Source organism: Microtus ochrogaster, linkage group LG5 (genome assembly GCF_000317375.1).
Source record: "Microtus ochrogaster isolate Prairie Vole_2 linkage group LG5, MicOch1.0, whole genome shotgun sequence".
NCBI classification, from domain to species: domain Eukaryota; kingdom Metazoa; phylum Chordata; class Mammalia; order Rodentia; family Cricetidae; genus Microtus; species Microtus ochrogaster.
In genome coordinates this window covers 5984187-5999051 of record NC_022031.1, presented here as the reverse complement: position 1 = coordinate 5999051, position 14865 = coordinate 5984187, and the positions used below count along the sequence as shown (strand labels likewise).

Sequence of the window (14865 nt, the reverse complement as noted above, 5' to 3'; positions counted from 1 at the left end):
TAGGTGAGTTTGCTTCTTTTTGTTTTAAAGTTTTCAAATGTTCTGTTAATTCACTAGTGTGGGATTTTTCCAGCTTCTTTATGTAGGCATTTAAAATGTGATATGAACTTTCCTCTTAATACTGCTTTTCATTGTGTCCCATAAATGTGGGTATTGTATGGTCATTTTCATTGAATATTAGGAAGTCTTTAATTTCTCACTTTAATTCTTCCTTGACCCATTGATGATTCAGGTGATCATTGTTTAATTTCCATCTTTTGTGGGCTATCTTGAATTAGTGTTGCTATTGAATTCTAATTATAAGACATGGTGTCTGATAAGATACACGGGGTTATCTCAATTGTTTTTTATCTGTTGAGGTTTGTTTTGTTACAGAGTATGTGCTCAACTTTGTAGAAGGTTCCATGAGGTGCTGAGAAGAATGTATATTCTTTTCTGTTTGGATGGAATATTCTTTTTTTTTTTTTTGGCGGACATCTTTATTAATAGATCATCAACTTTTCCAAATCTATAGCTGGAATTTCATCTTATTTCCGTGCTGAGTCATAAACAGTGACAAAGCCAACCAGAGGCTACTCAAAGAGGGCTAAGCTTTCATAGCTCACTTTCTTCTACAGGCAGAATATAAATAGATGCACTCTAGAATGCACAATGGCTTTAGTCACTATGGAATTAAAATGAGATCTTGAAGAATGTAGACAAATCCCGATGAAGGAAGGACGAGCTGAGATGCTGTGCAACTGTTTAAGGGTTCCTGGTGCTGCATCTTGGTCACTAGCTGAATCTTGCACTAACACCAAATGGAGATGTAGAAAACACACTAAGTTGACTTATGGGTTGTGCACAGGAACCAAAAGGCAGGAAAATACTAAACATTGCTGAGAACATCCACCCCAGGAAGTACTTTACCTTCCAGGAGCTCTAGACTGGCACCACCCCCAGTGCTCTCATGGCTGACTTTATCCTCTGTATTCCATTTGGCACAGCAAGTGGCAGTGTCTCCACCACCTATGATAGTGATGTAACCCCTAGAAGTGGCTTTTACCACCTCATCCATGGGGGACTTGGTTCCCCTGGCAAAAGCTTCCCATTCAAAGACCCCAACAGGTCCATTCCAAACAAGCTGCTTGGCTCGAGCCACAGCCTCAGCATATTTCTTGCTGCGCTCAGGACCACAGTCCAGGCCCATCCAGCCAGCAGGTATACCAGAGGCCACAGTAGCTTGGCCAGTCTTGGCATTCTCATCAAATTTGTCAGCAGTGACAAAGTCAACGGGCAAGGTAATCTTCACACCATTTTTCTCAGCTTTAGCCATGCGATCTTTGACAGTCTTGGCTCCTTCTTCATCATACAGAGAAGTTCCGATCTCCATGTTGTTGAGCACCTTAAGGAAGGTAAAAGCCATTCCACCACCAATGATCATCTCATTGACTTTGTCCAACATATTATTGAACAGCTGGATCTTGTCTGCAACTTTAGCTCCTCCCAATCTTGCCAGGAAGGGTCGTTCAGGACTCTCCAAAGCTTTGGCAAAGTAGTTCAGCTCCTTCTTCATCAAAAATCCACCAGCCTTCTGTGGCAGATTCACACCCACCATGGAGCTGTGGGCTCGGTGTGCAGTACCAAAGCATCATTGACATAGACATCCCCAAGTTTGGACAGTGAGGCTCGGAAAGCATCAATTTTGGCTGGTTCAGCTTTAATCTTGTTCCCAGAAGCATCCTTTCCCTTCCCTTCTTCCTTCACATGAAAGCGGAGGTTCTCCAGCAGGATGACAGTGCCAAGTGCTGGGTTGGCACAGGCATTCTCAACTTCTGGGCCCACACAATCCTTTAAGAAGAGAACATCTTTGCCCAGCAGAGACTTGAGTTCTGCCACAACTGGCTCTAAGGAGTACTTTTCAGGCATGGGAACACCATCAGGTCGGCCCAAGTGGCTCATAAGGACAACTGACTTGGCTCCATTGTCCAAGCAGAATTTGATGCTTGGGACAGCAGCCTTGATCCTTTGGTTATTTGTTATCTGGTTGTTCTTCATAGGAACATTGAAATCCACCCTCATCACGACTCGCTTTCCCTTCACGTCCAGTTTGTCCAAAGTCAGCTTGTTAGAAAGCGACATTTTGGCAACGGGGTAGGATCAAGAGGCTCGGTCCTGAGGAAGAGTGGATGGAATATTCTATAGATATTAATATCTTAACAGATATCTGTTAAGTCCATTTGAGTCATAACATCTGTTATTTCCCCTATTCTCTGTTAATTTTTTTTTGTCTGACTGATCTGTCCAGTGGTGAGAGTGGGATTTAATGTGTAATTTAAGCTTTAGAAGTGTTTCTTTTACATATGAGTGCCCTTGTATTTTGGGCATAGATGTTCAGTATTGAGATTTCCTCTTGATGGGTTTTTCCTGTGACTAATATGAAATTTCCTTCTTTGTCTCTTTTGACTGATTTTAGTTTGAAGTTTATTATGTTAGATAGATATTAGGATAGTTAAACCAGCTTGTTTCTTAGGTATATTTGATTGGAAAATTTTCTCCCAACCCTGAGGTGATGTCTGTATTTGAGGTTGAGATATGTTTCTTGTAGGTATCAGAAAGACAAATTTTATTTTTGTATTCAATCTTCTAGCCTGTTTCTATTTATAGGTGAGTTGAGTCCATTTTTATTAAGGCATATTAATGACCAGTGATTGCTATCTCTTGGTCATTTAGTTTTTGTTGGTGGTGATGTTAATTTGTGTGTTTTCTCTTATTTGGAATTTGCTGCTATGACTTCATCATTTGTTTGTGCTTTTGTTGATATAATCAACTTCCTTGGGTTGGAGTTTTCTTTCTAGTACTTTGTGTTTAGGGCTGAGTTTATGGCTAGGGATTGGTTAAATCTGGTTTTGTCATTTAATAGCTTGTTTTGTCCTTCTAGGTGATTGAAAGTTTTGCTGGATATAGTAGTCTGTGGCTGACATCTGTGATCTTTTAATGTCTGCATAATATTTCACAAGGACTTCTGGCTTTCATTGTCTCCACTGAGAAGTCAGGTGTAATTCTGATAAGCCTGCCTTTATATGTTACTTGGCCTTTTTCTTTTCAGGTCTTAATATTCTTTCTTTATTTTATATTTTTAGTGTTTTGATTACTATGTAGCGAGGGGACCCTTTTTTATTTTTGATCCAGTCTCTTTGGTGTTCTTTAAGCTTCTTGTATCTTCATAGGAATATACTTCATTAGGTTGGGAAAGTGTTCTTCTATGATTTTGCTAAGTATACTTTCTGTGCTTTTGAGTTGAACTTCTTCTCTTTCTATACCTATTATTGGTAGGTTTGGTCTTTTCATGGTGCCTCATATTTCCTTGACTTTCTATTAAGATTTTGTTAGATTTAATGTTTTCTTTGACTGATAAGTCTATTTCCTCTATTATATCTTCAGTGCTTGAGATTCTCTCTTCCATTTCTTGTATTTTGCTGTTTATGTTTGCAATTGTGGTTCTTCATCATTTTCTCATGATTTCTGTTTCTATGATTTCCTCAGCTTATGTTTCTTTATTGTCTCTATTTCATTTTTCAAGTCTTGAATTGTTTCTTTCATATGTTTAATAGCTTTTTCTTGATTTTCTTTAAGGGATTTGTTGATGGCTTCCAATTTTTTGTTTGTATTTTCCTCCATTTCTTAGAGGCAGTTTCTCATCTCTTCTTTAAAGGCCTCAAACATTCTCCTTGCTGTGGAAGATCCTTATGCTCCTTCAGCATAAGCCTTTCTGATACCAGCCCACTTGGGTATGGTCTCTTTTGCTTTAAAAAGCAGCAGTAGCCTTTCTTGGTTCCAGATTCTGCTTCTGGCTGCTAGACTCTGTTCCTGGTCATGCCGAGAGCTATTGTCTAGGATGGTGATCTGTAAGTTTTTCCCCTTAAATAAATAACACTTTTATCAATCATAATTCCAAATGATTGTAGGATCGTTTTGTGACTTACTCCTTCATCTGGCACCCAAAATTTGGTTTTAGAACCCTCTGGCTCAGCTGCCCACCGCCAGTTCAGAGTGCATCTAACTTGGCATGAGCCCTCTCTCAACCGGCCTGCTTTGGGGTTGGTGATTATTACTTGTACTAGATAGAGGGTTGGGGTGGAAACTATATTTGTTAAAAAGGGGGGGGGAGATAGTAATAGTGGGTTAAAAAAAGTGAATTCTTGTGAGCTATTATTTATGGATAATTTACATTGGTATAGTTTTGTGTATTGATACAAGTTCAAATTATATCTGCCACTTTTGCTTACATTTGTACACCTATGCAACATTATTTTTTCAGATTGTATATATGCATGTTTCTACCTCGGTTTAGGACATTTTGTATATTGATGCAACTTTTAGGATATATTTTCATATTGCATTATTACTCCTACCTCTGATCAAAATACTTATAGATGGTTTACATTTTGAGGTCCCTGGCCTCATTTGTTTCACATTTATTTACAGATTATTTAATATTTTGACATAAAGTTTTAGTTATACAGGTATTAATTATTATAGGTCAATAGTTGTTCATGTTTGTTGTACATATAGTCAGATCAATTAGGTTCTTTAAATATATAGGTATTGTATTCTGTCTAGATAGGGAATCATCAACCACTTCAAGGATCTCTAGAACATGGCATTTAAATCAGTTAGGATTTTGTTGACATGAGACATGATTGCTTCTGACAGCACCAATCTATTCCCGAGAGAATTTGAGCACTGAACACACTCCACTTGGAGCTTGTTTTCTTCTTGGCAAAATTGGCCTTTGGGTGTTGTAATTGGAGTGGCGGGGCTGCGTCCCTGGCACCGAGCCACCCCCTCGGCTAGCTCTAGCTTATGCCCCAAAATAATTACACGGAAACGGTATTCTTTTAAACACCGCTTGGCCATTACATCTAGCCTCTTCTAGGCTAGCTCTCGCACCTGGACTAGCCCATTTCTAATAATCTGCTGTAGCCCACGAGCTGGCTTACCAGGAATGATCTTAACCTGCATCTGCCTGGAGTGGGAGAATCATGGGGGCCAGCCAAGCAGTTTCTTTATTTTTTTTAACCAATGAAATCAACAGATTGATATATGACACCCCCACATCACTTCCCCTTTTTCTGTTTAAACAAAAAAGGAAGGCTTTAACTTTAACATAGCAAAATTACATATAGCAAAACAGTTATCAAGCAAGAATTACAGTTTCAATATATCTACTTTATCTTTTATCATAACAATGGAAAACTATAACTATCTATCCATTCTTCAGCTCCATCAAAGACTCCAGAAGGATATAATACTACCTAAGTAAACAAGAAATAAGAAAACTCTAGAAACGACAGAAACATCTCACTGCCTGGACAGTCACGCAAAGTTCTTTTGTACCATTGGGGCATCCATCTTCAGCCTCAGGCCCATAGTATCCAGCAGACATTTTCATCAAGCAGGAAATTCCAAAGACAGTTCAGTCACTTTCTGCTGTGTCTTGCAGAATGTCTTGCAGACTCTTTCATGAGTCAGGAACCCTGAAAGACCATCTCACCTTTAGGCAAGTTCAGTAGTCCTCTTTCTGTGGGTTCTCTTTGTCCAGTTTATACAACAGTTCAGGCAAGAGCAGTTTCTAGCCCAAATGGCTATCAAACTCCATAAGGATCCTCTTTGATGCCCATCTTCCTCTTGAAGTAGCTGGTGCTGCCAGGAGCAGACGTGTCTCCTTGTCATGAAAAGCCCTAAGTTATTAAAATATTTTAAATGCAATATTCTGCAGCCTTTGAGAGATATGAAGAATGCCTATCTGAAATATATCTCTATATATCTAGAAAATCTAAGTAACATGACTACAAACTTGACTATTATTTATGATTATCCATCAACAACCTATATTTCCTAATTATACGTTACATTTTAAAAATGAGCTACACAATCACAATACCTTAATCAATATCAGAAATACATATACATATAACAAAATTGACCTTAAAATCCACACCAATACAAATTATTCATACATATATCATTTCCCCCTTTAAATGTAAAAGAACATTTATAAACAATATTTTGGGAACATGGGCGCAGTTTTTCTCTCCAAACTGCTTCCTGCTGAATGGGGCCCTGTTATTCAGGTCATTTAGGGTGTAACCTGTGTGCCAGGTTTATCTCAGTTGGCAGTTGAGTGAATTAATTTTTTGAGGGTGTTCACAGGAACTTTTCTGGAGGTCATGGTCTATCATACCATATCGAGATAGATGCAATCCACCGGGTCTGGTCCTCTGTGAAAATAAAAGAAGACCCTCTCCAAAGCATCATATCCTTAGACCCAAATTTTGAAATCGCAATACCCTTATATCCATTCTGGTTTAGCTTGACAGCCCATGTAATGAAATGTCTCTCTGTACTTAGCTCCTTAACAGTCAAAAATTTTAAAGAAAACACAATGTACATAATCCAGACTCTCTGTGAATTTTTCATTTTTACATGGCCATTAATCTATAACTATCTGTATTCTGTCTCTTTAAAGACTTTACCTTTTTTTTTTAACCATTAACTTTATCTCTATATACTTTTTCTTCTCTCTCTCTCAAGCCTACGTACATTCACCCATCAGTGTGGTCTTTTATGTCTGAATCTGTTTTATTTTGAATCTGTAACATTTTTTTTACTATCCAGGAGCATTTCTTAAAATGTTAAGCAGTTCTTAAAAACTTAAGTTGCACCATGTACAGGTAATACGGTACCACCTGTGTCCTGCCCAATCGAAACCTTAACTGCACTGTTATTACAGTAATTACGGTAGTTCCTGCCTGAGACCAGCACAGTTCATCATGGCAGAGCCGAGCAGCTCCTGCCTCAGAGCCATTTGGTGCCCCTGAGCCACACACAGTTCCAGGCATACAGCAGTCCACATTGCCATCAAGCAAGCCATAGCAATTTATTCCAAATGCTCCATTCAAAAGCTCTGTCTCCTGCAGGAGACAGATCGCAATGGCGGCACAGCCCAGAAAGCCGGTATTTTAAAACAGCCAGTTTTTTCCTGCTGCTGAGTCAGGAAAATTTCAAAATGGAGAACGTACCATTTTGTGCTGGCTCTGGGGCCGCCAGGTAGGAGCGGCACTCAGCACTTTAATTCTGAGACTGAGCGTGCAGCACAAAAATTCTTTTCATCCAAGTTACAGCCAAATCTGACACGCAGAGCACTGCGCAGTCTGAAAACACGCCATGCCCTTCCCTCTGCCTAAGCCTGATTCTGCAGTCTGCCCAGGTGCAGGCAGGGAGTGCTGAGCCATCTGCATGGTCTCAGAGCACTCTCCTTCCGATCCCAAGTGGAAACACAAACATCCAGTCCCATAAAAGCCATTGAAATGCTTTAAAGCCAGAGTTCACGCTGGCAGCACAGCCCCAGGAAGCTGCGCTTTAAAATGACGCAGCTTTTTTTTCTGCTGCTGTTGCTGAATCAGGAAATCTGTCTATGGCACGCCACCAACAAAGAGCAAAACTGCGTTAAACTCTGTTTTTTCTCTGTTTAAAATTAAGCTCTCTCAGGTTTTTAAGTGGATTTAGTCCTTCATGTCTGGGTGCCACTCTGTTGTAATAAGAGCAGTGGGCTGTGTCCCTAGCACCCAGCCGCCCCCTCGGCTAGCTCTAGCTTATGCCCCAAAATAATTACACGGAAACGGTATTCTTTTAAACACCGCTTGGCCATTACATCTAGCCTCTTCTAGGCTAGCTCTCGCACCTGGACTAGCCCATTTCTAATAATCTGCTGTAGCCCACGAGCTGGCTTACCAGGAATGATCTTAACCTGCATCTGCCTGGAGTGGGAGAATCATGGCAACTCCCTAACTCAGCTTCTTTCTCCCAGCATTCTGTTCTGTTTTCTCCTCCCACCTATGTTTTAACCTATGAGGGCCAGCCAAGCAGTTTCTTTATTTTTTTAACCAATGAAATCAACAGATTGATATATGACACTCCCACATCATTTGGGCAAGGAATGGACAATGCCTCAGCCACTAACAAGTTACATAGTATCCAGAAATGTGTAAGCAGGACTGTCAAATCTTACCAAGATAGGGTAAGAAGGTTTTGAAAAATTTCCTGCTTCTGAAAATGATCTGTCAGTTATGCTAGGCCTTTGTCAAAGTTGGTTGCTTTAAATGAGACTTTGCAGAATGAGACTTTGGGTGATTACCCAGGTAGCTAATTGTCTCGATCATATATTGCTTGCTTTGGAAGCTACTTGATTGTACTTCCTGCCTGCTCAAGTAATATTATCTCCCTTCTCAGGCCTTTGATGGAGTTGGAGATTATATAGTCGTAGTTACTGTACTCTTATAATCTAGCCAAGCCATTTCTTATACAAGACTTAGACTCCTTAGGACAGAATGTTTATTAAAACCTTTAGCATATGTTCCTTGTTTAATATTGTTTTTGCTGGTTGTAATTCTAATCTTATACTTGACATTTGTTCCTAGTGTATATTGGTTTGTATTGGGTTTGAAACTCTCTTATTTAAACAAATGAGGGAGGTGCTGTGGGAGCTCCTTCCACTCCTTCAGCCTACTTGGGCATGGTCTCTTTTTCTTTAAAAAGCATTGGTAGCCATGTGCGTGCTCTCTTGCTTCCATTTCCTGCTTCTGGCTGCTAGACTCTGTTCTTGGTCACACTGAGGGCTGTTGTTTAGGACAGTGATCTGTAAGTTTTTCTCCTTCAATAAATAACCTTTTTATTAATCATAATTCCAAACTGGCTTACACCTTCATCTCCTAAAGTTCTTTTTTAGATCAATTTCTTCTGCTTCATCTGTATTTGCTTGTTCAAGTCTTGCTGTTGTAGGGTCACTAGATTTTACTGATGTCATGTTGCTCTTTGTAGTGTTGCATGTGTTCTTACCTTGTCTACTCATCTTTTCCTTTGATTGATGTAGTTGGGGTTGTCTATAATTCTGGTGATCAATCTTCCAGGTACCAGTGTACCCAAGGCTCAGATGGTTGCTTCTCATGGTGTAGTCAGTGCCACAGTTCCAGTCACTCTATTGGTCACTTTGTTCCTGGAGGTTGCTCAGTGCTCCTGGGATTTTATTCCCTTCCATGGAGAGTTTACTTTCTTAGGCCTGTTCTGGTCTAGGGTGCTGGCTCAGACCTTTTTCTTTTTTTTAACTTTTAATTTTATTTTATGTGTATCTGTCTGTGTGACAGTGTCAGATCTTGCAGTTACAGACAGTTGTTAGCTGCCATGTTGGTGCTGGGAATTGAAACCAGGCCCTCTGGAAGAGCAGTCAGTACTCTTAACCACTGAGCCATCTCTCCAGCCCCCCAGACTGGTTTCTGTAAATGTTCCTGATCTGGTTCTGCTCCTGCAGAAGTCCCTGGCTTGGGGTTAGTCCATCAAAAGTCTCTGGCTCTGATCTACTCCTTCAGATGTCCCAGACTCAGGTCTGCCTGGACCCACAGAGGTTCTGGCTCAGGCCTATTCCCTCAGAGGTCCCAGACTCACACCTGGACTTGTAGAGGTCTCTGGTTCCTGCCTATTCCCTCAGAAGTTCCAGACTAAAGCCCAGTCTCCCAGAGGTTCTGGCTCAGGTCTACTCCTCGAAGGTCCCAGACTCACACCTGGACCCGCTGAGGCCTGAGACTCTGGCCCATTGCTCAGTGGTTGCTCTCCTGTACCTGCTCCTGTGGAGTTTGCTGTTTCGGGTGTGCTCCAGCCTAGGTGCTGGTTCAGTTCTGCTCCCATGGAGGTCACTGCCTCAAGCTTGCTCTGGCAACTTTTCATTTCTTTCTAAACCCATCTGTTTTTCACGTGTTGTGATTTCCCAGCTCACCCCATCACAATTCCTTGCAGCTGCACTCACGGCACAGCACACAAAAACACTGGCACCAGCTCCTCTGCAAGGCCAAGCCTGCCCCGATACTTTTTTTTTAATGGGAAACTTCACAGAGATCATCTTGTAAAAAAAAAAGAAAGAAAGAAAGAAAGAAAGAAAGAAAGAAAGAAAGAAAGAAAAGAAAAGAAAAGAAAAGAAAAGAAAATAGAGCTCTGAAAAAAATATCATGATTGCTTGACTTTGTTTTCTTGGTATAAAGAATGGTGTGAGAATACATGTCTTGCATGGATGAGAACTTGAGTTAAATTCCCCAGAATTTATTATCTAAAAAAAATAAAATAAAATAAAATCCAGCTAGGCTCCCACTTATAATCACAGGACTTAGAGTTTGATGACCAACTAGACTAGCATACTAGCAAATCCTAGATGGATGAGCAACTTTGTTACAAAAGGTAATATAGATGGCTCCTGTAAAGTAACTCAAGCTGTCCCCTCATTTCATCTGAACACACACACACACACACACACACACACGCGCGCACACACACACACACACACACACACACACGGGAGGCAGAGAGATTTAGCATATTTTTAAGTTATTGCCATGTGCTTTTCTTTGAAAGGCAAGCCTAGGGAAGGTGAGGAGTATTCTTGCAAAATGTAAACATCTTTTCTGTTGTAACGTAACAATCTCTTTGCTCAAGAACAATCAACTAAACATGAGATTATAATATTTTGATGTAGACCATTTGCTTAGGAAAGAATAACACTGATAGAATAGCATTCTTCAGCTTTCCTAAATCTCACAAACAAGCATATCCATGGATCCATGCACTGAGTACTTCCTTCTGACCAATTGTGCAGGTGAGGCTGGTGGGAGGTGGGCTTCCTCCTGCAGCAGGGTTTTAGGAACTAGCACCCCAAGCTCATTTCTTCTCTGGTAGCATAGATAGACTCCAAATATATATCCTCTACAAAATCCTGCAGCCAGAGGTCATGGTCATGATGGCTTGGAACTTTTGGAACAACTTATTTTCATATAGAACTCATTTTCTCTACTTTTTTCTATGAATGTTCCCATGTTGTCTTCCTGCAATGACCTTTGTCACTCTTTATAAGCCTATAACTTTTTGCACACATTCCTTCCTTGTTCTCTGCTATAAACCATAATTTTCCACTGTCTTTTCTGTTAAGTTACTTCTAGATAACATGACTCTTTCCAAAAGAAGTCAAGAGTTGGAACATCAGTGATCAGGGAGTAGTATTAAGATTCTAACAGTAATTTAATATGCACATAACTGGGGGAAATTGAATGACACCAAGAACCCAGACTCGGTGTAAGAGAGAGACAAAGTGAGTGTTTCCCACTCACTGCAGTCAAAGTTTTCAAAAGTTATAAATTCAAAGTTCATTTATGTGAAACATAGCAAGAAATGATGAAAGTATCAGCAACTCCTAAGGTGACACTGACAAAGATACAGAAGAATCACAAGGCTCTCATGAATTGCTGGTGAGGGTGTAAAATTGTTCAGCCAACTAGAGATCATGATTCTTTAGACCCTCAAAAGGCTGAACAGGGACCTACTATATGACATAAAAATTCTTCTTCTAGATGTATGCTGGGGAATTGAAAGCACCATTACCTACAATAACTTATAGGTATAAACAACCGAAATTTTTGTCAACAGAGAAATAGACACATAAAATGTAACATGCACACCTGGTAGAATATTCCTCAGCCACAGAAGGAATAGAGTTCTCATATGTGTTACAACACAAATGAACTCAAAACTACCATGCCAGAAAAGGAAACTAAATACCAAAGGAAAAATATTTTTCTCTAACTACAGTTGTATCATCAAACACAGAGGCAGGCAGTAGAATACAGCTTGTGAAGGGTTGCTTCCCTTCAAGTGAGCTACACCTTTGAATGAGAACTACCCTGATCCTATAAGTCAGACTCAAGTCAATTAGAGGTTTATAATGCATTCCTCTACAAATTTTCTATTGCTTCCATAACTTCTTGCATCAAAGCTGGTACCTTAAAACAATCCACACTCATTGTATTACATACAGCTCTGTAGGTCAAAAGGCACACAGGGCTCTCCCTGTGCTAAAATCAGCCATCAGCTGTGTAATTTTCTTTGCTGGCTCTAGGTTTGCATTTGTCTCTCTGGCTTCTCCAGATCTAGAAGCTACTGACATTCCTTGGCTCATGGTTGACTTTTTTTTCATCTTCAAGGCACATGATACAGCATCTTTCCTAGCCTTCTTCTGGCTTCTCCTCCCTTTCTCTAACCATAGCCAGGAACATCTCTCAGCTTTTAAGATTCCTGCAGTTGTATTGACTAACCTATCTGTATATTTTGAGGTATTCTACTATCTCAAATGCTGCATTTTTATTTATATCCATAAAAATAATTAAGAAAGGAAAAGTTAATTTTGGCTCATAGCTTGAAGGAGTACAGCTTATCACAGTGGGAAAAGCATGGTAGCAGGAACACAGAGCATCTGGTGACACCACATCCAGAGTCAGGAAGCAGATAACAATGAATGCTGTTGCTTGGCTCACTTTCTCTTTTGTGTTCAGATCAGCTCCCCAGTCCGTGAAATGGTGCTACCCACATTTAGAGTAGGTAGGTCTTCTGCCTCAGTTAACCTAATCTAGAAACTTCTTCACAGAAATTCCCAGAGGTTTATTTCCATAGTGATTCTATAATCTATCAAATTGTTCATCAATTATAACCATTGTATCTTCTGTGAAGCCCACCAAAGCCTGATGAGTAAGGGGTTCCCAGATTCTGGGTTTGGAATAGAGGCATATTTCAGGGCAATTTATTCTTCACAGAAAAATGCCAAACAGTTTTAAAAGGTTCCATTAAAATGAGGTTATAGCCTATGCTGTGCACATTCTGAGGCCTTCTCTGGGCATTTGTTCCAAAAATATTCCTTCTGGTCTCAAATGTAACACCTGGTTTGCATAATCACTGGACAGTCTGTGGTCTGTAGTTATCAAGGCCAACCTAACCTTTTCTGTCATTTCACAGGTCAATTTTTATAGACTCCTACATCTCAGATTAGTAGACCAAGTTTTCAGCATGTTTATGCCATGTCTTTGGGAAATGGTATCCAGAAGCATCATCAGATGATTTAGAATTGTACTAAAGGAAGAAAGGGATGGCATTGGGATAAGAGAAGGTAAATCACAGAAGGACTGGGCATTGCCCTGTGCTATTGCATGCTCTGGGTAAGATCCTGCCAAACTTTCTCATCACCTTCTTCTGATTCTTCTTTGCATGCTGTATCTGCTAGCTATGCACCTTGTAAATGAAGCCAGTAACCATTCCTATGTCCCAAAGGGGAAGATAAAACACACCATCTACAACAAAGATGACTTGTTTCTGTGGAATCTTCAAGGTCAGCATCCTTGCCACACACATCAGGGAACCACAGGCCCCTGCCCAGTCTTTCATCATCTTAAAAAGGATCAGTCTGAAGATGTGGAGAAATCTTCACGTAAGAAAATTCTAAGATACGTTACAGGTTTCATGCCATCCTAGAGTATTAACTGTTACTCAGTGCAGGAAATGTATTCAGCTTCCATACAAGTGTTGAGTTTATTAGTCATATTTCACTTTGTGTGTTTCTGGATGACTAGTGTCCTCCAGTTATAGGCACACACTGAGCCACTGCCCTCTGGAATTTTCTCTGGCCTTCTGGCCAGAGTTTCTCCTTATGGAGTGGGATAATCGTTGTCTCTGCACAAATCCCTTTGTGGTGACATGTAACCTTTTCAAAATGCTGACTTCTGACTATTTCAGGTCATTAATAGCTTAGACTCCTTGTGTCACATGGAGAAACCTGAGGAAATTTGAGTAAACATTGTCCCCAAGACCAAGATAGGCAAATATTGAAATCGAAGCTCACCACACAACATTCTTTTGCTTCTCCTGTTGAGCTCTGCAGGGTCATCTCACTTTATGAGAAGATGGCCCAGATGCCTACAGAGACATCATTGCTTTGCTGCTGCTCTGGAATTCTAGAGAACAGGGCTAACAGTAGTGAAATACACCACTCCAAACATATGTGTACATATGTTATACATGTTTACGTGTATACATTTGTGTGTCAAAGTGCATGTGTGCAAGCATAAATGCATACATTGTATGAATGTGTACTGTGCATGTATGCACACATGGATGCTCATATACACACGTGCATCTGATGATGCATGTGCACATATCTCTGCATGTATGCATGTATATATGAGTTTGTATGTATGCATGTCCATTTGGCCACAAAGTTGTCCATATTTGTATCTGTGTATGTGTTCATGTGTGTTCCAGTGTGTTTTGTGTATGTGTGTATTTATTTGTGTGAGCAAATGTGGTATGGTAGATCCTTCTGTCTATGTGTTGCTTTTATTGGTTAATGAATAAAGAAATGATTTGAGCTTATGGCAGGGAAGGACAGAACAAGGTGGAGAAAGCTAGGCAGTATGCTGGGAGAAAGGAGGTGGAGTCAGAGAGACGCCATGGAGCAACCACTGGAGTCGACATGCCGAAACTTTGCCAGTAAGCCACTGTCACGTGGCAATACACAGATTAATGGAGATGGGTTAAATTAATATGTAAGAGTTAGGCAATAAGAAGCTAGAGCTAATGGGCCAAGCAGTGATTTAAATAATATAGTTTCTGTGTGATTATTTCAGGTCTAAGCTAGCCGGGAGTCCAGGAACTAATAAGCAGTGTTCTCCTGCAACACATATGCATGTGTATGTGTGCTTCTCTCCATGGCAGTACAGTGCACTGTGGGACAGCTGCCCTGGCACAGTAGCGAGAAGCAGAATACCTCACATCCAGCAAGAGTACCCAGGTTTTGTGTCCCTGCTGATAAAGCAAAGATTTGCTGTTTAAACACATCTTGGTGGTTGCTGAGGAATCCCATCTGGACGGGGAGTGTGTGCTATCCCGGGGTAGAGTGTCCCAGAAGAGAGCACAAACCCCCTTCCCCCAGCTCCTGCTGCAGGGCTGTCTTTCTTTTGCACG

General features: G+C 40.5%; 1 pseudogene; it reads right to left on the bottom strand.

The window, feature by feature from the left end:
- Window positions 1-465: 465 nt before the first annotated feature.
- On the bottom strand, window positions 466-2147 carry LOC101984320 (annotated as a pseudogene).
- Window positions 2148-14865: the final 12718 nt, after the last annotated feature.